The sequence below is a fragment of the Ictidomys tridecemlineatus genome, chromosome 5 (assembly GCF_052094955.1).
Source record: "Ictidomys tridecemlineatus isolate mIctTri1 chromosome 5, mIctTri1.hap1, whole genome shotgun sequence".
In the NCBI taxonomy this organism is placed as follows: Eukaryota; Metazoa; Chordata; class Mammalia; order Rodentia; family Sciuridae; genus Ictidomys; species Ictidomys tridecemlineatus.
The window spans coordinates 94,275,242-94,300,385 of NC_135481.1; the positions used below are offsets into that span (position 1 = coordinate 94,275,242).

Genomic DNA, 25,144 nt, shown 5'->3' on the forward strand with positions numbered 1-25,144 from the left:
GTAGGCTTTGAGTTTGCTTTTTTAAAGCATTGGATGAGTTGGTTGCCTATCTTAGAATTCAGTTTTTCAGAGATTATCAGCAGGGATTGAGTAGCAGATATGATGCTGTAGCCAATTTATAACTAGGCATCTTGTATTCATGTTTAAATGGTTAGCCCCCTAAGGTTTAAGATTAAACATATCAGATCAAGCTGGTTGTAAGCCAGAAATTTGGGTGGGATAGGGTGGCTCTGGAGAGAGGGCTCACTGTCAGAACAACCTTCTTTCTGGAGGATATTACATGTAAGTTGCCAGGTAGAATCAGCCCTTCCCCTGAGTGCAGAAAATCATGGGTTAAAGAAACTTAATTGACCTTCATACTTTCTCTGTTGGGATTAAAATTTGTCATAGGGCTTTATTGTCTAGATTGGTGGACAAACTTCTCTTTAGCACTTACACTTATTTTCATATTTCTCAGAATGATCAAGGAAAAGAGCTTTTAAAAATCCGGAGTGGTGGTTACATTGCACTCAGTACACGCCCACATGCACAGGCTTTTCTTCAGCATTTTGTTATATTTTTTCCCCTCACTGCTTTTACCGCGTAGGTGGTCATCTCTGGATTGCTTTTGACAGGAAGTTGAACAACCTTTCTTTTTTGGAGCAGAATATATTTTACTGCTGAGTGAGAAAAAGAAATGAAGTGTTTATATCTTGAAAATTTATTATGAATTTTAGATTTAAAGACCAGTTCAGATCCAGAAAAGGGTTAAATTTCGTCTTGGACACTATTACTTCTGAGTCTGCGTAGTAATTTCTGGGTCCCCCTTTCTTTGTAGCATGGCTTTGTTGTCTCACCCACTGATGGATATCAAGAAGTTGTCTTTAACCTGATTGTTATTTTTCTTGTTCTTGACTGCTGCCTTCCTTGGCTGTCTTATTTCTGCAGTTGGGCATAGTGGGTTCAACACAGATATCACAGGCACCTGAATCTAGAATATGTCCGTTTCATCCCAATGTAGGATAAGCACAGCTTTCAGTAAAGCTTCCAGGTCCAGATGTCCCCAAATTAGAGTCCTGCCTCTGTCGCAGGTTCTGCCTGGAGTGCCAAACTTTCTGGTGCTTTGGAATATGAGCTGTGGTCTCTGCCCCTCTACCTACTGCCCATGGCCTACTCACTGCCTGGGGTTACTGTAGTTGGGTCTGACTTGGGGATTTCCTATAGAGTACTGAGGATTCAGGAAGAAATGAGCCTTTAATCAGAGTCAGCCCATCTGCATCATTGAAATCTTGTCTAGTTGGAATAGAGTAATTCTGATGGAATTTTTCTCATTGTGTTCATAAGTCACATCTTTTTCTTGACATTAAAATCTGCATGTTTATTCATGTTCCTAAGTGGTTTACTAGTGCAAATCAGCTGACAGGTATGTCTTTTTTGTGTAATTAGCTAGTTATAGCTCAATTAAGATTAACGAAACAGAGCCTCTATTTTGAGTATTATGGTTATCTTTTCACATTTTGTGGGTGTATTCTGTAGGATGTATATGTAAAAACTGCAGGTTTTATAATCTGAGTTATCTCTCAGAATATCCTTTATCAGTTCTTTTTCCTTAGTTTGCTTTTAACGCTTGTACCACTTGCTTCTGGTAGTATAGAAAAGACTTGCTGGATGATGGGAGGGAAAGGGAAAGTACTGGAGACTGAATTAGAGCAGATTATATTTCATGCTTTTACAATTATGTCAAAAAGAACCCTAGTGTTATATATAACTAAAAAGAATTAATAAATGTGGTAGGAATTAAAAAAAAAAAAGACGACCTGTTGCAGGGTCTTACCCAACTCTATTCTGTTGTATTATATAGCATCATAGTTCTGAGACATAATAGGCCCTAGGTCAGCCCTGTTTTGAATGTAAAGTAAGTTTAGGGCTGGGAAGAGTGCTTGCTTAGCATGGACAAAGTGCTAGTTTTGTTTCCTGGCATCACTAATTAATATAACATTTTGAAGTGCTTTTGTATTTGGCTGAATAAAAGATATGGAGTCTTAATGAGCAGAATGACAGGCTGCAAAGAGGCACTTCCTGTCTTGTTTCACCACGAATTGGAAATATCTGTGAGTGACACTTAAGTTTTGGTTGTTGTTATTCTTTTTTTCCCCTTACTCTTTTTAACTTCCATTTTATGTTATGAGGAACAGTGTTTAGCAATTAACATAGTTTGAAATACTGTTTAACCTCAATAAACTTTCAAAATTTATTTCTTGAAAGGTCTAATGAACATATATAATCTGTTTTATTTTCATAATTTTAGAAATGGGTACATTACTAGAGGTTATTGCTGTGGGGCATACATGTATATTCTTTGAGTGAATAAGAAATAGTGTTCATAGGAATATTTTATGATTGTGATGGGAGCTTATTTATCTGAAATGAGCAGTGTGAGAATTTCTGAATAATCAGAATGTTTGGTTGCTTTCAAACAGAGTTTTTCAACCTCACTATTATTTTCATGTTGGACTGGGTAATTCTTTGTCATGAGGGGCTGGCCTGTGTATTCTAGGGTGCTTAACATCATCCCTGGCTTCTACCCACAATAGCACATCATTTTCTTCAGTGATGACAACCAAAAATGTCTCTAGATATTGCAAGATGTCCCCTGGGGTGCACAATTGCTCCATGTTGAGAACCACTACTTTGGAAAGGAGGTTCTGTAGAAGGGAGATGTGTTGGAGATGTGTCATCACTGCTGAGGGAGGTTCTTACAGGTTCTGGTTCCTGTGTTTCTCCACATACATTCTGAACAGTTTATCTGGGGGGAGGCCCTGAACAGCAATCTCCCTAGAGATCTAATAGGCAAGTTGACAAATTTGTTGTATGTGAGAGCGTCTGCTAGTTAGCTCAGATCGAGATATGTTGAACTGCACATAAAGAGATTACATATTAAAGGGATTTGATTGGTAGTGGTGATGTTTTTCCCTTTTACTTACTAAGTATGTTTTTCAAAAATTGAAAGTAACTGTTATACTAAAGTTCACAATTATTTTAATCTAGGTTTTGAATGATTGCCTCAAAGTGGATTCAAAAGCAATATTTACTTCAAATTTTGAGACAGAATTAGGTGAATTAATAGATTAGTCACCAAGTCATGTTGAGGGAATGTCACTCAAACTCTCATTCTTAGAAGACCTGCTATTTATAGCATGATTTGGATTTATCAAATGTGAGCCCTATATTTTTTTCCCGTTGGCTTTTCCTCCTTTGATGTTTTCTGGTGACAGAAGGAAAAGGAGAAGATGCTAAATGCTTGTGCAGTGTTAGCCATTGATTTCTGAATTCAACATTGTCATCTTTACAGATAAAATAGATACTTTTCTGGTTACTGAAATTAATAAGACTTTCTGTTAGCACATTCTCATTCCATGAAAAATGCACTGAGAAAACCTTCCTTCCTTCCTTCCTTCCTTCCTTCCTTCCTTCCTTCCTTCCTTCCTTCCTTCCTTCCTTCCTTCCCTCCCTCCCTCCCTCCCTCCCTCCCTCCCTCCCTCCCTCCCTCCCTCCCTCGGCATTGTGCATGTGAGGCAAGCACTCTACCAATTGACCTATATCCCCAGCCTTCTGTTACAATTTGATAGCAGTTTATACCTTAACTCAGTTCTAAATAAGAATCTTTTTAACTTTGATGCACCAATGGTATAAATTTGGAATGCAGAGTTTATCCTGAATAATTGGGACATGTTTGGATGCTCTGCTCTGCTCTTTGACACTTACAGACACAGGTCTTACTGTTGATCTTAGAGTGACTGGACTCTTAGGTGGAAACTCAGTTCCATCATAGCCTTATTCTAATATTTTAGTAGACATTGCTCAAACATTTTAATCAATTATAAAAGGATGGATTCCTATTGAAAAATAACAGATTGAAAGAAACGTTTTTCTACAAACCCAAAATGCTATATAATATTTTAAACTCTTAAATTCAGGTTAAAGAAGTGGTTTGGGTTGTAGGTTTCTGTTGTGTGTCCAGCATGTCCCCTGCCCCAACTCCCTGCTTCTTGTGCTGAACCTTGATCACATCTAGGTGCTGAAACAGAGACTTTGGGATTTTTTTTTTTTTTTTTTTAATCTGTTGCTTTGTTAGAAGAAAATTGTCCAAGGAGTCAATTCTTCTGGAATGTCTGCATCCTCTAAAGGACAGTCAAGGTTATCTGAGCATCTCACCTTCATAAACCTTGTACAGAGCTATGGCTTCTTTTGAAGCCTGCTGGGTAATTAGAGCACTGCTTTCAAAGTGGTTTTTTATTTCTGACCTTCCTTGAATTTCAGTAAGAAAAATTGGGGAATGATTATCTCTGAGAATGTTTTTAAAGTACTTTAGGACACTTTCCGGGATGCATTTATTTGACCATTCCGAGCATCATTCTTCTTTAATAGAGGTGGAATCCTGGAAAGATTTTTAGATCTCTGTAATTTTTAGCCATTTGAAAAGTCCAGGTCTTTTATTAGCAACCAACAGAAAAATGGTCTTTTAGAACATAGCCTCTTTGGACCCATCAAGAATTGCTTAATGGTGAAGCATGCAGTCTGCAGGAATGCTCCATGAAGGTAGCTGCTGCTTTGGTATTGAGAGGAAGAATAATCACTATAGTTTGCCTTCTATCCATGTGGCCTTTCAGCCACTATGGATGAAAATATATATTTTTTAATATTTATTTTTTAGTTGTAGATGGACACATATCTTTATTTTATTTATTTATTTTTATGTGGTGCTGAGGATCGAACCCAGAGCCTCACATGTACTAGGCAAGTACTCTACCGCTGAGCCACAACTCCAGCCCTTTTGAGGAAAAAAGGTGGTATCTGTACTGAGCACGTACAGCCTTTTTTTTCTTGTCATCATTTTATAAGTCATTTTAGAGGTTGTAAGTAAACTAGAGATGATTTAAAGTATACCAGAATATGTGAGTAGGTTACATGCAAATACTACACCATTTCCCTTAAGAAACTTGAGCACCTGTGGATTTTAGTGTCCTTGGGGAATTCTGGAACCAATCCTTCTGTAGATACTGGGGGGCTATTGTATAAATTGCTAAGTATCCTCTGGTTTTCACTTCAGTTTTGGAAGTGGTTTTTTAAGATTCATTTTTCCCCTCTCCTAAGGACTATATATACCACAGAAATGTGCACTTTTAGCACAGTCTCTGTTTGTTGTTTGATTTGGATGTGAGGTGTTCCACCAAAGGTCTTGTGTAAGACAATACAAGAAGGTTTAGAGGTGAAATGATTGGGTTATGAGAGCCTTAACCCAATCAGTGCATTAATCACCTATTAGGGATTAATAAAGTGGTGATTCTAGGCAGGTAGGATATAACTGGAGGAGATGGGTTCCTGGGGGTGTGCCTTGTGGGTATATATTTTATCCTTGTTGAGAGGAGCTCTTTCTGTGCTTTCTGGTCATGTCCTGAGCTGCATTCCTCCATCATGCTCTTCTGCCATGATGTTCTGCCTTACTTTGAGCCCTGAGGAATGGAGCCAGCTGTCTTTGACCTCTGAACTGTGAGCCCCCAAATAAACTTTTCCTCCTTAAAATTGTTCTTGTCAGGTCTTTTGGTCACAGTAGCAAAAAAGCTGACTAAAACACTGGTATTCTAGACACGATAACTCCTGTTTAATAGGCTTGAATATGACAGGTTTTAGCTTGGGCTTAAATTCTAGATGGTATTACAAGGCCAACTACTTGTTGAGCTTCTACATTACAGCAGCTGAAATTTGTCTCTTGAACTGAGTTGCTTAGTTGCCGAAACCCCTGGTCATTTCAGTCATTTGCTTTGTTAGCAATGAGATCTGATGATGCTGGTGTAGTACAGCTGTTAGGTAGGGGTGGAGATTCCTGTGCATCCATAATCATGTATTCAAGTCTACTTTGACAACAGAGGAGGAAGGACAGTCAAACAGTGTTCCACACCTGCTCTTGACCTGACTCTTGGCCTTCTAGAAGTGTTCTTCCTAAGTCCTTATTCTCTCTCCCCCATCACCCCTTAAGGGTTATGTAAAGCAGTTCCCTTCCTCTCAAAACAGAAATCCAAAGATCAACAAAACCTGTAAAACCTTGTATTTTATATGTAGTTTTATATGTATTTTACTGAATCCATTGTCCCTTTTATTTATTTTTTGAGTAACATCTTTCTAGAATATAAACATTGAATTGAATGAGCATACTGTTTTCTTTCCCTTTAAAGTTTTTAAAATTGATATTTTTTTGAAATACCCAGTCAGAAACATGTTTATTGACAATAACCTCCGACTAAATTAGAAGCTTTACACATTAAAACATTTGAATAGTTCCCCAAGTATTATATTTTTGCTTTGAATATTCCCTTTTTTAGATTGATAGTCATGTAGTCATAGGTAAACGAGGCATTATTTAAATGTATCTTTTATTTCAGTTTAATAATTTGCATCCTAGCCTTCTGTTTTCTTTTTTTATTAATTTTATTTTTAAAATACATGACAGTGGAATGCATTTCAATTCTTATAATATAGAGTACAATTTTTCATATCTCTGTTTGTATATAAAGTATGTTCACACCAATTTGTGTCTTCATACATGTACTTTGGATAATGATGTCCATCACATTCCACCATCATTGCCAACTCCCTGTCCCCTCCCTTCCTCTCCCACCCTCTGCCCTATCTAGAGTTTGTCTATTCCTCCCATGCTCTCCCTACCTACCCCATTATGGATCAGTCAACTTATATCAGAGAAAACATTCGGCATTTGTTTTTTTTTGGGGATTGCCAGCCTTCTGTTTTCAAAGGGAGAGCAAATGGGAAAATATCCAAAGCTCTCCTTCTTTTCCTGAAAGTTAAATAAAAAAGAACACCCTTGGTCACATTTACTTGTCTGATAAAGAGTTCGATGGTTTCACACATGTGAATAAAGACGTACTTTTTTACTATTTTATGGGAAAATCCCAGTGCTTCAATAGGTATAAAAATAACAGGAAAAAATTTCACAGTGGCACGTTGTTCTAGACATTTCTTAGCGTTAGGTGTTGTGGTTAGCAGGAAACCCAGTGCACAGTCATGGTACCCTGCCCTGGCCAGCAGGTCAGTGGAGTGAGGTCGGTTAAAAATTGGAAATGTTTCTTCCTTGGCTGTCCATCCTGTGGGCTTGTGACCTGACCCTGGCTATCTTCTGATGTGATGTGTTTTCTCCTTGTTATTCTAACAAAGTGTGTTTTCCTTAAGACATAAAGAACATCTGTTTACAACCGGCAGTTTTCTCTTAAATGTAGTCCATTGACAAAGACAGTAGACTAAATAAAAGTAAGGCCTTGGATATTTTAACCCTAAGAAGAAAGCAACTCACAGTATTTGCTCTGAGAAGATTTGAGAGGATTTTTTTCAGTAAGCCAAAATTCAACTTTCACAGTGGCATTGGTGACACAAAAGTGAGACAATATAAATAGTAGACAAAATGTTTTAATGTCAATGCTGACTGTAATATTAAAAACAACATAAAAAATGAGTAGTAGCAAAGGGATGATTGTCTTTTTATCTTTTGCTGTGAATAACTTGAATTGAGGTTGGTAGATCCTGAGGTCACTTCAGAATCATTTTGTTATGCTTATTTATTATTCAAAGCCCTCTCCTTTATCCTTAAAAAAAGAAAGTGATGTGAAATCCTTTGACTTAGCAAGCATTTTCAACAGCCTGTAGTAATGGGATATGATTTCTTCAGGTTTACTAATGCTCTTGTACACTTTTTCTCTTCATTAGGAACAACTTATTCTCCCTAAATCTTTGTGTTCTCCGGAACATAAAAGAGCTGTCCACATCAGATATCCCCCTTTTAACTCATTCTGATGACAAATAGAGCATATAGTGGTAGGAATTTGAGTGAAGCTGTCTTTGGAGGGATGCTTCATTTCCTAATACCTGGTCAGTTGATGGGGAGGGGTGGCTGGATTTATATGGATATGATTTTCTATAGTAGTATCACATTGCAGTTTTATATTGTTATCATGTTTCCAACTTTTTAGACTGTCTGATAAATTTAAAATTTGATAATAAGAGTGGATTTGAGCAAAAATTTAAAGTAACAAATCAGAAAGCAAGGAAGAAAGAACATGAACCGTTTGGATATAGGAACTGTGTAGAGCTCATCCTCATCACATCCTACCCCTACCTGCTTTCATCAGCTGCATGTGCAAAAACATTTTTGAAGACTTGGCCTCTGGAAACAACAGGTCTAGGGTGGAACCAGAGGTGTAGTGAAGCCTGGTATTGTCCGTTCTTCATGGTACACTAATGTCTCTCAAAGGGCTTGGGAAACTTGAAACTCTTAGTGATAGGGGTTATTGTTTAAAGTCTGGTCTTTATTTTAATGTTTTGTCAATCCTTAAGTGTATTTTGTATAAGGAAGTTGTGAATATCTTTGCTATATTTAATTGTCTTTCATCAAAATCATACATGCACAATTAAGGCCATATGGAGAATGAAGTCGTATATGTGGGAAGTCCAGTAGTCTGTGTTCTACAGGCTTTAATGCCTCTGGGGGAGAGCTTTTTTTCTTTTTTAAAAATATCTTTATGTATTTATTTTTATGTGGTGCTGAGGATCGAACCCAGGGTCTCTCACATGCTAAGTCAGTGCTGTACCACTGAGCCACATCCCCAGACCCAGGAGAGCTTTATTAAGCCTTTCTGGAAAGGATTTTTAAGCAAGAAAATGTAGAGATGAATGCTCTAGGCTTCAAGAATGTTACTACTCATGTATCCCAAAATATGCCACTTTCTTTTATGAGTAGATGATAAGGAACCCATGAGTAGCCCTTCTGCACAGCAGCCTCTTGGAGCAGGGGATGTTTCCCAAGCTGTTGTTTGTCTCAGCCTATGACCAGCTCTGTGTACAACCTGTAATAGCTTCCTTAATAAAAATGGATTGATTGGAACTTGAGATGAGCCTTCAGTAGGTTAAATAATGAATGGTTGTTGAAGAGCTAATAGACTTCTGAGTGTTTCCAGGGAGTATTTTTTTTTTTAAATCTATAACTTAATTCAGTAACTGACCCTTTTTTTGTTACTGACTGATCCCTCCCAGTCAGTTGGAAGATAAATGGTTTTGAGAAATTGACTAGGTAACATTTGATGAGTATCTGAATTTATGCTGGGTTTGTGACCCAGCAGTAGAACATAGCAGAAGTAAATGATGTTTACCTAGGCCCAGATTTATGGAGGCTTACTATAAAATGGGGCCCCATATGCTGAGCTTTATGGAAAGTAAAGCTTTCATTTTCACGTCAACTGGGCCACTGGTGGCAAAGGGTTCTTAGTGGTTAAAAGGGAGTATGTTTGTTTTAATTTAGTGATAGTAGCATAAGTCTAACATTTCTGTGCAAATTATTTTTTGAGTTATTTTCAAGTGTTTACCTTTGGGAAAAAGAATATTTGTGTAGCTTACACTAGTAATAACAAATAGTACCAGCTGAAGCTTTATCTGGTCATTTAAGTAGATAGTCTTGTATTCCATTTGTGATATATGCTTGTTCTTGGTAGTTTGTCTTTTTGCATTTGATTAGAATTTTTCTGTTTTATTTGTTGTTATTTTTCTCCCAGTTTAAAAAATTGTGAAATACACATAACATAAAATTTTACTATCTTAGCCATTTTTTCTTTTTGTATTGTTGGGGATCAAATTCAGGACCTTGTGCATGCTAGGCAAACACTTTACCACTGAGCCACATCCTCAGCCCCATCTTAGGATTTTTTTAAGTGTACAACTGATAGATTTTAAAGACCTTTATGATGTTGTACCACCATTAGCATCATCTGTCTTCATAAGTCTTCTCTTCTTATAAAACTGAAAGCTGTACCCCTTAAACAATAAACTTTCTACCTATCCCTTTCCTTTGGCTGCCTAGCTCCTGTCAACCACCAATCTACTTTGAGTCTTTATGGTTTTGACTATGGTAAGTAAGACATCTAAACGAAATCATACAGTATTTGTCTTTTTGTGGCTGACTGACTTCACTTGGTATAATACCTGAAGGTTCATCCAAATAGTAGCATAAGTCAGAGTATTTTTCTTTTCAAAACTGAGTAATATTCTGTTGTATGTAAACACCAAATTTTATCTATTCTGTCATAGAAACTTGAGTTGCTTTCATATTTTTGCTTTTCCGAAGGATGCTATTGTGAACGTGGTATACAAATACCTCTTTGGGAACCTGCTTTGAATAAATTGGGCTGTAAACCCAGAAGTGGAATTGCTAGATGTGTTGATCAGCTTTTCATTGCTGTGACCAAAATACCCCACAAGAACAACTTGAGCAAAAGTTTATTTTGGCTCATGATTTCAGAGGTTTAGTCTGCCTGGCTGGCTCCATTGCGCTGGGCCTGAGGTAAGGCACAACACCGTAGTAGAAGAGCATGGCAGGGGACAGCTACTCTGCTCATGGCATCCTGGAAACAGAGATGGGGTGGGGAAGGGGCTGCAGAGAATATAAATCTCTCCAGGACATGACACCAATGACCCAATTACTTTAGCTACCTGCCTACAGTTACTATCCAGTAATTCTTTTCAAATCATTAATCCATAACATGGATTAGTCCAGTGATCATGTCATAGCTCTCATAATCTAATCATTTTTAAAATTTTTTATTGTTATTCTAATTAGTTATACATGACAGAATGCATTTCAGTACATTGTACACAAATGGAGGACAGCTTTTCATTTCTCTGGTAGTATATGATGTAGAGTTGAACCATATGTGCAGTCATACATGTACCTAAGGTAATGATGTCTGTCTCATTTCACCATCTTTCCTACTCCCATGTCCCCTCCCCTACTTCCCCTTTGTCCAATCAAAATCTCCCCCCCCATTATGGATCAGCATCCACTTATCAGGGAGAACATTCAGTTTTTGTTTTTTTGGGATTGGCTTATTTCACTTAAGCATGATATTTTCCGGCTCCATCCAATAACCTGCAAATGCCATAATTTTATTCTCTTTTGAGACTGAGTAATATTCCATTGTGTATATATACCACAGTTTCTTTATCCGTTCATCTATTGAAGGGCATCTAGGTTGGTTCCACAGTTTAGCTATTGTGAATTCAGCTGCTACAAACATTGATGTGACTGTATCAGTAGTATGCTGCTTTGAAATCATTTGGGAATAGACTGAGGAATGGGATAACTGGGTCAAATGGTGGTTCCATTCCAAGTTTTTTTTTTTTTTCCCCTCAAATATTTTTTAGTTGTAGTTGGACACAACACCTTTATTTGCTTGTTTGTTTGTTTATTTAATGTTGTGCTTAGGATCAAATCTAGGGCCCCACATGTGCTAGGCGAACGCTCCACCGCTGAGCCACAACCCCAGCCCCACTCCAAGTTTTGTTTTAAGGAATCTCCATACTGCTTTCTGGATTGGTTGTACCAATTTACAATCCCACCAGCAATGTGTGAATGTGCCTTTTCCCCCACATCCTCACCAACACTTAATTGTTGCATGTATTCTTGATAATTGCCATTCTGATTGGAGGGAGATGGAATCTCAAGAGTAGTTTTGATTTGCATTTCTCTAATTGCTAGAAATGATGAACATTTTTTCATATATTTGTTGATCATTTGTATGTCTTCTTTGGTGAAGTATCTGTTCATTTCCTTAGCCCATTTATTGATGGGTTATTTATTCTTTTGGTGTTGAGTGTTTTTTTTTTTTTTTGAGTTCTTTATATATCCTGGAAATTAGTGCTTTATCTGATGTGCATGTAGTAAAGATATTATCCCACTCTGTGGGCCCTCTCTTCACATTGTTGATTATTTCCTTTGCTGAGAAGAAGCTTTTCAGTTTGAATCCATCCCATTCATTAACTCTTGATTTTATTTATTGCACCTTAGGAGTCTTGTTAAGGAAGTCAGGACGTAATCTGCCATGATGAAGATTTGGACTACTTTCTCTTCTATTAGGCGCAGTCTCTGGTCTAATTCCTAGGTCCTTGATCCACTTTGAGTTGAGTTTTGTGCAAGGTAAGAGTTAGTGGTTTAATTTCAGTTTGCTGCATATGGATTTCCAGGTTTTTTAGCACCATTTGTTGAAGAAGCTATCTTTTCACCAGTGTTTGTTTTTGATGCCTTTGTCAATTGTGAGATACCTATATTTATGTGAGTTTGTCTCTGTGTCTTTTATTCTGTACCAAAAGAGACATGTAGAACATGCTATTTTTGTTACTATAGCTCTGTGGTATAGTTAAAGGTCTGGTATTATCATGCCTCCTGTTTCACTCTTCTTGCTAAGGATTGCTTTGGGTATTCTGAGTCTCTTATTTTTCCAGATAAATTTCATGATTGCCTTTTCTCTTTCTATGAGGAATGTTGTTGGGTTTTAATTGGAATTACATTAAATCTGCATAAGGCTTTTGGTAGTATGGCCATTTTGACAATATTAATTGTGCCTATCCAAAAACATGGAATGTCTTTCTATCTTCTAAAATCTTCTTCAATTTCTCTCTTTAGTTTTCTGTAGTCTTCATTGTAGAGGTCTTTCACCTCTTTTTTTAAATTGATTCTCAAATATTTTATTTTTTGAGGGTATTGTGAATAGGGTAGTTTTCCTAATTTCTCTTTCAGATGGTTCATCGCTGATGTATAGAAATGCATTTAATTTAAGGGTATTGATTTTATATCCTTCTACTTTCCTGAATTCATTTATTAATTCTAGAAATTTTTTGGTGGATTTTTTTGGATCTTCTAAGTATGGAATCATGTCATCAGCAGATATAAACCTCTCTGCATTAACACAGGAGCTTTTGGATGACACCTCATATCCAAACTATAATATTCTGCTCTGATTCCTGAAAGATCATGTCAATCTTGTAATGTACAATGCATTTAGTCCATCTCCAAGAGTCCTGTTAGTCTTAACTGTTCAGCATTGCCCCAATGTCCAAGACCAAAGTCTTATTTGAGATTCAAGGCAAACTCTTTACTATGAACCCCTGTAATGATCAAAAGCAGGTTACATATGTCCAATATACAGTGTTACAGAGTAAATATTCCCATTCCAAGAGAGACAAATAGAGGCATAGAAAGAAGGGATGGGACCAGAAAAAGACTGAAACCAGCTGTGCAAACAATCCTATAGCTTCACATCCAGCATTTGGGGTACATGGTGGCAAGATGTGGTCTCCAAAGGACTTGGGCAGCCCCACTATTGTGGCTTGTCAGTTGCAGCATACATGTCTTCTTTTAGGCTGGCTCTTTCCACAGCCAGCAGATTTCTTCTGCAGATGCTTCATGTTATGGCATCTCTTCATCTTGAGGGAGGGAGGAGTTCTCTACTGCAGCTTTGGCTATCTTCTCATAGCTCTACCCATTTCCATCTCAGGAGCAGCCTGCAGGGATTCTGATCCTGATACAGTTTCCCTGGACTCCCAGGCCTTCCTATGAAGTGTTGGTGGAAGCCTCCATGACCTCCTAACTCTGTATTTTGTACAAACCACAAAGACCATGTATGTGGCTGGGGCTCCTTGGACCAAGGCTGCAGTGGCCTGTGCATGCCTTGGTGGCTGAGCACGGTGAACACTGTTTGAACAGGGTGCCCTAAAGATCTCTTAAATGACTTCACATCTGTATCCCTTGAGCCTGCAGTGAGTATAGTTTTGTTGATTCCTGAAATTTCTTATCGTCTCTGAGCAAACTAGTTAATTACTCCTTAGTGGTAGTAATCTCTTCAACAAAGACACCTTGCTAGGCTTCAGTTTTATATGTACCTCTCATCTGGCCAAACTACAAGTTTTTTACATCCTTCTGCTCTGTCTCAGTATCACAGTAAACCTGGCTAAAAGTTGCCAGCAATATTCATCCCACCATCTAAATGCTGTGCTGTCTTAAAAGTTCCTCCACCAGTTTAGTTAGTTTATCATCTTTAAATTTAGCTGCATAGAATGTTTCAGGACATGGACAAAATATAGACAACCCTTTGCCAGAATGTAACACGTATGGTCTCTAGTTTGATTTCTAGTAGAGTTCCTCTTCTCCTCTGAGACCTTATGAGCACACTTTACAATCTGTATTCCTGTCCACATTCTGATCTTTCGAACTTCCACCAGAGTTGTTCATTAAACTCTGCTTAGAACATTCTAAGGCTTCTCCAGCCTACATCTTCAAACTTTGCAAAACTCACTCCTCCCACAAATTTCAGAGACTTCAGAACCACATGGTCAGTTGTAATCATAGCAATGGCTCCGCTTCTCAGTACCAATTTCTGTGTTAGTCAGATTTTTGTTGCTGTGACCAGAATACCCAACAAGAATAACTTAAAGGAGGAAAAGTTTATTTTGGCTCATGGTTTCAGAAGTTCATTCCATGACTGTCTGGCTTCATTGCTCTAGGTGAAATAGAGGCAGAACATAATGGTAGAAGAGTGTGGCCAGAGGAGAGCTGTTCTACTCATGGCAGCCAGAAATCAGAGAGAGAGAGAGAAATAGAGTAGTGAAGAGGCTTCAGAGAGGGTAAACCTCTCTAGGATATGGCTCCAGTGATCCACCTCTTCAACCATGCTCCGCCTGCTTACAGTTACCACCTAGTACAGTAGTCCTTTTTAATAACTAATTCATCAAATGGATTAATCCACTGATATGTTACAGCTCTCATAATTAATCATTTCATCTCAGAACATTCCTGCAATAACCCAGAAAATTTTGGGAATCATCTCATATCCAAATCGCAACACACTGGGTCATACGGTAATTTGAAAAATTTTGAGGAACCATTGAACCTTTTTTCTTAATTAGTACTATTTTACCTTCCTTCCAGCTGTGCACAAAAGTTTGAACTTTTCCACATCTTTGCCAACCTTTATTTTTGTTGTTTTTGTTATTGACATTGCTAATGGATGTGATATAGTATCTTGTAGTTTTGATTTGCATTTCACTAAAGATTAGTGAGTATTGGTTACACACTGGAGATGTTGAGTATCTTTTCATGTGTATATTATTAGTCATTTGTATATCTTTTGAGAAATGCTTATTTGAATACATTGTCTATTTTTTGGAATCAGTTTGAGCTTTTTTTTGTTTGTTTTTTTTTTGGTTGGTGTTCTTGACTATATAGACTACATAGTAATTCCTTATCAGATATGATTTGGAAATACTTTCTTCCATTCTGTGGGCTGCCCTTTTACTCTATTTGATGATTTTTTTTTTTTTGGTGGTACTGGGAATTTAACTCGGGACCTTACAAATGCTAGGTATAAACTCTATTATTGAGCTACATCTGCAGCCCCCCCCCCTTTTTTTTTGTTTTTTGAGACAGGGTGTTGCAAATTTGAAGCTTGCCTTGGACTTGCTTTACTCCTGCTTCAGTCTTGTAGGTAGCTGGAATTACAGGTGTGTGCCTCAGTGCCTGGACTTGCTTTTTTTTTTTTTTTTCTTTTTCTTTGAATTTTTGGGTTTTCTGCATATAAGAGTGTATTGTCTGTGAATAGAGGTAATTTTACTTTTTCGTTTCCAAATAGAATGCATTTATTTTTTTTTCTCATCTAATTGCTTTGGCTAGAACTACTGGTACTGGGCTGAGTGGAAGTGGTAAATGTGTGCACCCTTGCCTTTTGTTCCTAATCTTTGAAGAAAAATTTTTTGAGTTGTTCACCAGAGGCTGATGTTTATTCTGGGTGTTTCGTATGTATTGCTTTCATTATGTTGAGCTGGTTCCTTCCTATTCTTAATTTGTTGAATACTTTTACCCTGAAATGGAACTGAATTTTATCAAATGCCTTTGTTCTACATCAATTAAGATTATTGTGGGGGATTTTTTCCCTCTTCATTCTGTTAATATAAGTTATCCTATTTGTTGGCATGCAATTGTTGATTCTTAAAAATCCTTTTTATTTCTGGGGAATCAGTAGTAATACCCTCACTTTCATTTCTGACTTTAGTCATATGAATTTTCCCTCTTTTTTTTTTGTTAGAACATCTATCTAAACTTTTGTCTATTATGTTGATTTGTCTAAAGAGTGAACTTTTGATTTCATTGATTTTTTTTCCCCCTTTGTTTTTCTGCTGTTTTGTTTATCTCTGCTCTAATATTTATTATTTTCTTCCTTCTGCTAGCTTACTTTAGTTTAATTTGTTGTTCTCTTTATGGTTTTGGAAATTATAAAGTACCTTGGTTGATTTCAGATTTTGGTTTTTATGTAAGTATTTATTGCTATAAATCACCCCCAGTCCTGCATTTCTGCATAGTTTTAGCATGCTGTGTTTTCATTTTCATTTATCTCTAAGTATTTTTAAAATTTTCTCTGTGATTCTTCTTTGCTTCATTGGTTGTTTAAGAATATGGTGTTCAATTTCTGCAGTTTTGTACATTTTCCAGTTGTACTTCTGTAACTGATTTCTAACTTCTTCCTGTTTTAGATGGAGAAGATGTTTTGTATACTGTCAATCTTTTAAGATCTGTTGAGATTTAGTTCATGGCCTAATATATGTTTTATTCTGGAAATCATGTCATGTGTATTTGAGAAGAGTGAGTATTCTTTGTTGTTGTCTAGACTGTTCTGTATATGTCTATTAGGTCTAGTTCGTTTCTTATGTCCTCTTTAATTTTTTTTAAACTTATATTCAGTCTAATTGTTCTACCCTTTGTTAAGAGTAAGATATTAAGTCCACAATTAAAGGGCTGGGAATGTGGCTCAAGTGGTAGCGTGTTCTCCTGGCATTCGCGGGTCACTGGGTTCGATCCTCAACACCACATAAAAACAAAAAATAATGATAAAGTCCACAATTACTGTTGTAGAACTGTGTATTTCTTCCTTGTTTGTCAGGGTTGTTTTATGTATTTTCTATTGTGTCATTAGGTGCATAGATTTTTAAAATTATATATAATTTTAATAATTATATTCTTACTGTATTGAGCCATTTATTAATACACAGTATCCTTCTTTGTCTCACGTAAATTCTTGATTCTATCTATTTTGGCAGGACATAGTGGCACTTGCTTGTAATCCCAGTGACTCAGGAGACTGAGATAAGAGGATTTCAAGTTTGAGGCCAGCCTCAGTAACTTGTGAGAGCCTCAGCAACTTAGACTCTTTCTCAAAATAAAAAATGAAAAAGGACTGGGGATGTAGCTTGGTACAAACAAAAACAAAAACAAAAACAAAAAACCCAAACAAACCTATTTTTCTAGTGTTAGTATAGTCACCCCTGTTCTCTTTTGTTTAGTATTCAATTTACTTGAAATACCTTTTTCTGTTCCTTTACTTTTGTGTGTCTTGTAGGTAGCATGTAGTTGATCATGTTTTTTTTTTTTTTTAAATCAATTCTGCTATTCTCTGTTTTTTGACTGGAGTGTTTAATCCATTTCCACTTCAAGTAATTACTGATAAGGAAGGACTTCAGCTCTGTTATGTTGGGTTGTTTTCTGTACACTTGTAGCTGTTTTGTCTCTCATTTTTTATATTGCTGTCTTCTTTTTTATTTAGTTGATTTTTTTCTGTAGTGAAATCTTTATGTTCCTTTCTCATTTTGACTTACATATATAATCTGTAGCTATTTTCTTTGTGGTTACCATGGAAATTAGATTTGCCATCCTAAAGTTATAACACCCTAATTGAATTTATACCAGCTTAAGTGCCATAACATACAAAAACCCAGCTCTTCTAAGTTCTGACCCCATCCCTTTGAGTTTTGCTGTCACAAAAGGGCATCTTTATACACTGTGTGCCTAATAGTATTAACTAATAATGAACTAATAAGAGATTAGTACATTTGTTTCTTAAATCATGTAAAAAACAAAATGTGGGTTTATAGGCACATGGCACACCACTGCTTGGGAGCCTAAGGCAGGAGGATCATGCATTTGATGCTAACATGGACAATTTAGCAGGACTTGGACTGAAAAAAAAAGGCTGCTGATAGCTCAGTGGTATAGCAGTCACCTTGTATGCACAGGACCTGGGTTTAATCCCTAGTACTTCAAGGGGGGGAAAAGTAGAGTTAAATAATATAGCTTTTAGACTGTTTTTCACAACACGTGTTAGTCTCTTAAATCATGTAAAAAATGAAAAAGTGCAGTTATTTATTATTGTTACAATAATGTGAGTTTTTATTGCCCAAATATTTACCTTTATTGAGGTGTTTATTTCTTTATATAGTTTTAAATTATTGTCTAGTGTCTTTCCTTTCACCCTGCAGGACTCCTCTTGGCAACATTTCCCCAGTTCTAGTTTATCTGGGAATGTCTTAATTTCTCTCTTGGGTTTGAAGGACAGTTTTGCTGGACATGTGAGTCTTAGCTAACAGGTTCTTCCACTCTTCCTTTATTTTAGGCTTTGAATATATTTGCAAAGTATCTTCTAGTCTCCAAAATTTCTGATGAGAAACTTGATAATCTTATTGAGGAGTACTTATTTTTCCTGAAGTATTTCATGACTACTTTTTCTATTTCAATGAAGAACGTCATTGCAATTTTTTTCTGTAAGTACTTTGTGTTTTTTAAAAAAATTTTTTATTCATATATGACAGCAGAATGCATTACAATTCTTATTACATATATAGAGCACAATTTTTCATATCTCCGGTTGTATACATAGTATATTCACACCAATTCGTGTCTTCATACATGTACTTTGGATAGTAATGATCATCACATTCCACCATCATTAATTACCCCATGCCCTCTCCCTTCCCCTCCAACCCCTCTGCCCTATCTAGAGTTTATCTATTATGTCATTGCAATTTTAAAAGGCATTGAGTTAAATCTCTATAGCACTTTGGGTAGTATGGCCATTTTGACAATAATTTGAAGGACTGGGTTGAGAGATGAGCTGAGATCTGGGGATCAGTTTCCCTCTAAATGTTACTTGTCATTTTTCTCTGATAGCCTCTAAAATTCTATCCTTATTCTGTATTTTCATAGTAGTGTGCCTTGATGTGGGTCTGTTGTATTTTAGTATATTTGGGGTCCTATAAGCTTTCTACATTTGATTTTCCATTTTATTTTTAAGGTTTGAGAAGTTTGTTGATATTATTTCATTGAAAAGATTGGGCATTCCATTGGTTTGTGTCTCTGAGCCTTCGTCTATCCCAATAAATCTTAAACTTGATCTTTTCATGTTGTCTCAAATTTTGTGAACTTTCTTTTCATGGCCTCTTAACATCTTTTCTCCATGGTCAACTTTATTTTCAAGATTATATATTTTGTCTTTTTTGCCTGAAACTCTGTCTTCCAAGTGGTATAGTCTGCTGGTGATGCTTTCTATTGAATTTTAAATTTGATTTATTGATTCTTTAATTTTGAGGATTTCCATTTGATCCTCGGACTCTCTCTTTATTGAAGAGGTCTTTAACTTCCAGATCAGTTCAACTAGGAACTTTCTAAATTTCTTCTCTGACATTTCTTTCATTGTGGTGTCAAAGGATTCTATAATTGAGGCATTTTGGCTTGTTTGGGGTGATTTGTTCCCTTGCTTTTTCATATTGTTTGTGTGCCTGTCCATCTAACAGTAAGGATCTGAGGCAGTAGAATTTCTACCCTGTGAATTTATACTTTCCCTGAAGATTCCAAGTACCTCAATAAACAAATAATAACAACAACCAACACCAATGATATATTGCATAAAACCAAATAGTTTCTTCTGTGACATTTAGCATGTTAATTGTCACATATAAAGAAATGATGTGATCAGTTATTGACCACATTAAAAACAGCAAGTTTACAAAAGGTTTGCAATTTCAAAAAGTGGAGAGGGAGAGAACAGAAAAGGTATAGGATGTGATGATTATGAGGGAGAAGAAGAGAAAATAGAAGTAAAACTTAAAGGAGGAATGAAAGAGAGAACAATAATGTTTGACTGTTAGCAAAAGAAAAGAGAGAAGGAGAATTAAGGGAAGCAGAAGAAAACAAAACAAACAAAACAAAAAGAGAAATATAGTAATGAAACATCCTAGCCCTCAAATGAGTAAGCCATGACAAATAACTGCCTTCAAAAAAATGCAAGAAATTAGAATAAAGAGACATATATGTTTATGTATAAGTGTCCATGAACCATTCAGGTCATAATTAAACAGAGGGAAAAAAAAAACCCAATGGAATATTACTCATCAGTAAAAGAGGATAAAACCATGGTATTTGCAGGTAAATGGATGGCATTGGAAAAGATAATGCTAAGTGGAGTTAGCCAGTCCCAAAAAAACAAATGGCGAATGTTTTCTCTGATATAATGTGACTGACTCATAGTGGGATAGGGAGAGAGAACATGAGAGGAATAGACAAACTCTAGATAGGGGAGAGGGGTGGGAGGGAAAGGGAAGGGGCAGGGGGTTAGCAATGATGGTGGAATGTGATGGACATCATTATCCACAGTACATGTATGAAGACATGAGTTAGTGTGAATATACTTTATATACAAACAGAGATATGAAAAATTGTACTCTATACATGTAATAAGAATTGTAATGCATTCCGCTGTCATGTATGTAAAAAAATAAAAGCAATTAATAAAAACAAAAACTGGGCTGGGATTGTGGCTCAGTGGTAGAACGCTCGCCTAGCACGGGTGGGACTCGGGTTCGATCCTCAGCACCAAATAAAAAAATAAAGGCATTGTGTTGTGTTCATCTACACCTAAAAAATAAATATTTTTTTTAAAAAACCAGTAACTCCTTAAAAAAAGTAAAAAAATAAAAACAAAAACAAACAAAACCCTTCTCAATGAAAAGTTAAGGAATTCCTTCTATTGCAGTGTTCAAAAATTGCCTATGAGAATAAATGTTCTTTGTCTATTCCCAAATGTCTGTCTTTCTGTTTCTTCTTGAGGTATATATTGTGTATGTAAGTAGTGACTGCAGGCTGTCAATCCTTTCTCTTTTTGAGTGGCTCCTCTTGTTGCCAGTGGGAGTTCAGAAGTTCTCAGCTTCCCTTCACCTGTGTTAGGTGGAGTGGGCTGGAGTGCGATGTCTGCTCCACCCTCAGGGTGGGCTTGCTGTAGTTTTCTGTGAGTAGAGTTCCAGAGGTGGAGCTTCTGAAGGCAGGGTTTGGGTCTCCATAGGTGCAGGCTCTTCGTTGAATGGTCTGAAGGTTTTTTTTTTTTTTTTTTTTTTTTTGGTCTGAAGTTTTTAAATGGGCGCATCTCCAGGGTCCATCCAGCTGCTGCTGCCCATCTGTGCTGGGATACTGCACTCCAGGAATCTTCCCCGGGTTCCACTCATGTGGGAGAGTCAGCCTTCACCCCCTCCATCACTCATGGACTCCACCTTTCCTGGGCTCTTAGGTTCAGTCTACAAACCAAGTCATTCCTCGCCGGGCCTGCTTGTGGTCAGACTCAAGGGGGAGCTGGGAGCTGGGTGACTTTCCACGATCCATATTCCCTGTGTAAAACTCTCTCTGCATCTGATTTTCTCCTGGCCTTTTAGGCAGGTTTTATGACTTTTGGTGTGAGTTTGTCAGGCGTGTTTTTGGATCCAGCTCTGGTTTGCCAGAACTTGGCACCCACAGCCGCAGGCTCCTGCTGAGCGGCTATAAGATGTCTCCTTCCTCTTTCGTCCAGGGGCAGCCAGAGAGACAAGGCTTCTTTCCCACAAGACAGTATCCTGCAGCACACCTTTTGCATCAGTTCTGCCAGGGTCTTTGATCTCTGGTCTTTCCTTACTAAGACATGCCACAAGGTCTAAAAGCGCGATTTCCCTTTATTCTGCTATCCCTCCACTTGGTGAGTGAAGGGACTGCTCTGGCAGGCACTGGCAGTGGTGGATGTAGGGTGGGGGAGTTCTTCATTATTCTGTTGTCTCCCACCTGATCTGCTTTGAATGTCCAGTATTAATTCCCAGTGAAGGCCCTCCCCTGCTCCCCTTTTCCACCCACATTTCTGAGAAGCTGACTCCTTGCTTTCTTGGTTTCATGCCATAGGGCAGCCTGGAGAGTGACCTGTTCTGTTCCACCATCTTGATCTCCTGCTGCTCATTCTTTTCTTCTGTGTCTTCAAAACTGTCTTTAAATGCCGCTGGTGAATTTTTCATTTCTATTATTATTCTTTTCAGCTCCAGAATTTCTTTTTGGCTTCATTAGCGTTTTTATATCCTTATTGATGTTTTCAATTTCTTCATATATCATTTATTGACTTTTTACACATCTTCAATTCTTTCAGCATCTTTAAATTGACACTGCATCTCTGTGATCCCAAGCAGCCAGTGGCCATCCTTGTGCAAATCAGAACCCAGATGCTAGATATTTAGAGGAACGTGTCCTTTTTGCTCACCCTAGCTCCTGCAAGTTGTACAACTATCTGCCACAGGGCTGGGCATGGGGGATGTGTAGCTGTGACTATGTGAAGAGCTGATATTGACCAAAATTAACCACAGCTATGTCCTTATGTCCGGAGCCTCAAAATAGTTCCATCAGGCAATTATTTTAGTGTAATTGTTGTCTGGGTGCGGAACCAGTTCCCTGGTTCTTCCTACTCTTGATCTTCCCAGAATCTGATCTTTGGTTAGATTTTAATTTAGTAATAGTTGCAGAGATATTATCTTTATTTTACTGTATTTTTGAATCCTAAATCACTTAATAACCCTGAAAAGTTCTTAGGAGATATTTTAGAAAGTCTCTTTAAGTAGAATAAGTGGACCCATTTATTAGATGTATGTACTTCTTTATTCCAGGCCTTCCCCTTCCTGGTCTTCTACTTGCCTTCCAAATGTAAATGCTTTGTTGACTTAACATTTTCATTTTTATTTATAAAAGCATTTTTGTATTTTTAAAACTTAATTGGCATTGTACTTAATATTTATATTTTGTTTCTTTCAGAAACATGCTGTCCATCTTAGTTAAATAAATCTAGTTCATTCTTTTTAATTGCTGCCTAATATTTTGTTGATTATTTAGGGATATGCCATAGCTTTCCTGTCATTTTTTTTTCTTTGCTAAAATTATAGGATATTTCCTGTGGTCCCTGATTACAGAGTCTGTAGACAACATCCTTGCCTCTTGGCCTGTGCACATGGCAGGTTTCTCTGTGCAGTTGTCAGGCTGTGGGCTATTATCATATTCTCTAATTGTTTTATTAGATCAGCTCCCACCAGGAGAGGATAGATTTTTTTTTTTTTTAATCCCAAATGTTCATGTAGTGAAATGGTAAGGGTTAGAGCTAAATTTGAAGAAATGACTTCTTGTTTGCGAGTAAGTAGATCTAATTAACTTGTACTACTTGGCTTTGAATTTAATTTTTTTTTTTTGGTAGTTGTAGATGGACAGAATGCCTTTATTTTATTTGTTTATTTTTATGTGGTGCTGAGGATCAAAACCAGTGACTCACGCATGCAAGGCAAGCACTCTGTCACTGAGCTACAGCCCCAGCCCTTGGCTTTGAATTGTTTAAGGACTAGATTTTTTTCCCCTTTTTTTTTTTTTTTTTGATACTGGGGATCAAACCTGGGGCCTCACACATGCTAGGCAAGTGCTGAACCTCTAAGCAGTGTTTCTAGCCCTCAAGACTAGTTTTATTTATTGTACTGTACTTTGCTGCTAGCCATAAAAACATTTAGAAATAGTGAATTCTGCAGTTAAATGAATACTAGTAAATCATTATAGTGACCACTGAGCTTTTGCATAAAATTGCACCTTGTTTTGAATCTGTACACAGGCTTTGCTAGGAGTGAGAGTGCTTCTGAATTTGGAAGGCCTCTTATTTTAACTGCCAGTGTCTGTGCTAATGACTGGGTAATGTGTGTGTCCAGCACCATACCTGCTCATTATGGACGCTGCAGCAGAGAATCATGGTGTAGTTCTAGTCCTGCTGGGGCAAGAGGAGGCACAACACCACTTTCAGTTTCCCTTAAAGGACTCTTAGTTTCCCTTTGTTTTGAACAGTGTGACAGGGAAGATTCTTTATTCCTTTATATCTTTTAAGATCTTAAAAAAGTGCAATATTTATTTCATTGATAAATTATGTACAGAAGTTCTGATTTTTGAAACTGGCATTCTTCATACGCCATTTCTTTTTTCCACAGTTGTTTTCCTGTCCTTTTTTTGTTTGTTTCAAAAACCCTCTAGCTGGAGACCTTTTCAGTTTTCTGAGCCTTAATCTATTCATCTATCCAATAGGGCCATTGAGCCAGGAGCCCTTCAGGATGGTGGAAGAGGCAGGTGCACAGTGCAGGGTTTCATAGGAAGCAGGCTGTCATTGGACAGGACCAGGGGTAGTCATTTTGTACAGCCTCTCTGTGACAGAGGGGAAAACTGAGGCTCATGTTCATATGTGTGCTTTCTCCCCTTTCTGTTTGTTCTAACTGATTAATCTCTCAAGAAACCACAGTGTCTGCTTTTGCCTAGATAATTTTTTATGCCTGTAGTTTCCTTCTTCTCCTACCACCTGTCACTTCTCTAATTCTCCTTTGACATGTGTTCAAATTCATTTCCCCAGGAAGGCTTCTTAAAAGTTTATCTTCAGGGCTGGGGATGTGGCTCAAGTGGTAGCGCGCTCGCCTGGCATGCGTGCGGCCCGGGTTCGATCCTCAGCACCACATACAAAGTTGTTGTGTCCGCCGATAACTAAAAAATAAATATTAAGAAATCTCTCTCTCTCTCTCTCCCTCTCTCTCTCTCTCTCTCACTCTCTCTTTAAAAAAAAAGTTTATCTTCACAGATGGATATTATTTCACATCCTTATCAACTCACACTTACCTTTCACTGTAGAAAATTGAACTTTATAGATTTTCTGCACAATTCTTCTGTATTCTCATATTATTTACAAAGGGCCTGTATCATAAAAAGATCTCCTATAGAACAAAGCCATATTTGTTAATATTCTAGTGTTATGTGTTTTGAGAATGAAAATTTCAGCTGATGGAGATTATTAAATCTCCACCATACTATGTTTTATCATACTAACTTACTTACAGACCTCTTATTCTGCTTTTCATATGATCATCTTGCAAGCCAGTAGTCTGGAGCTAAAGGGGTATATCAAGTAACTTAGAAGAAGACTGTCTACTGACAAGTCAGCTGTCATTACATATGGTGAGCATTCTTCTTATAGTTCTCATCTTTCTTCCTTGCTATGCAACATGGGAACAAAATGAAAATATCAGGTGACAGAATATATTCCTAAAGCTATCTAGAAGAATTTATATGTGGACTACGACATGAAATCACATGGGAGCTCAGAAGCTT

General features: G+C 37.2%; 1 protein-coding gene across 17 annotated transcripts in view; it reads left to right on the forward strand.

Moving 5' to 3' along the window:
- The window catches only part of Sipa1l1 (signal induced proliferation associated 1 like 1), a 355,619-nt gene that overhangs the window by 72,283 nt on the left and 258,192 nt on the right, over positions 1–25,144 (forward strand). Inside the window, exons 4-5 of one of the 17 annotated variants that reach the window (XM_078050446.1) lie at positions 11,882–12,010; positions 18,309–18,456. The exons of 14 other annotated variants lie outside the window; for them this stretch is intronic. The gene's annotated coding sequence lies outside the window, so the exon portion shown is untranslated. Of the gene's footprint in view, positions 1–11,881; positions 12,011–18,308; positions 18,457–24,941; positions 24,992–25,144 lie in introns of those variants that run through there. 2 more of the 17 variants (XM_078050447.1, XM_040275746.2) reach the window with 2 other exon arrangements.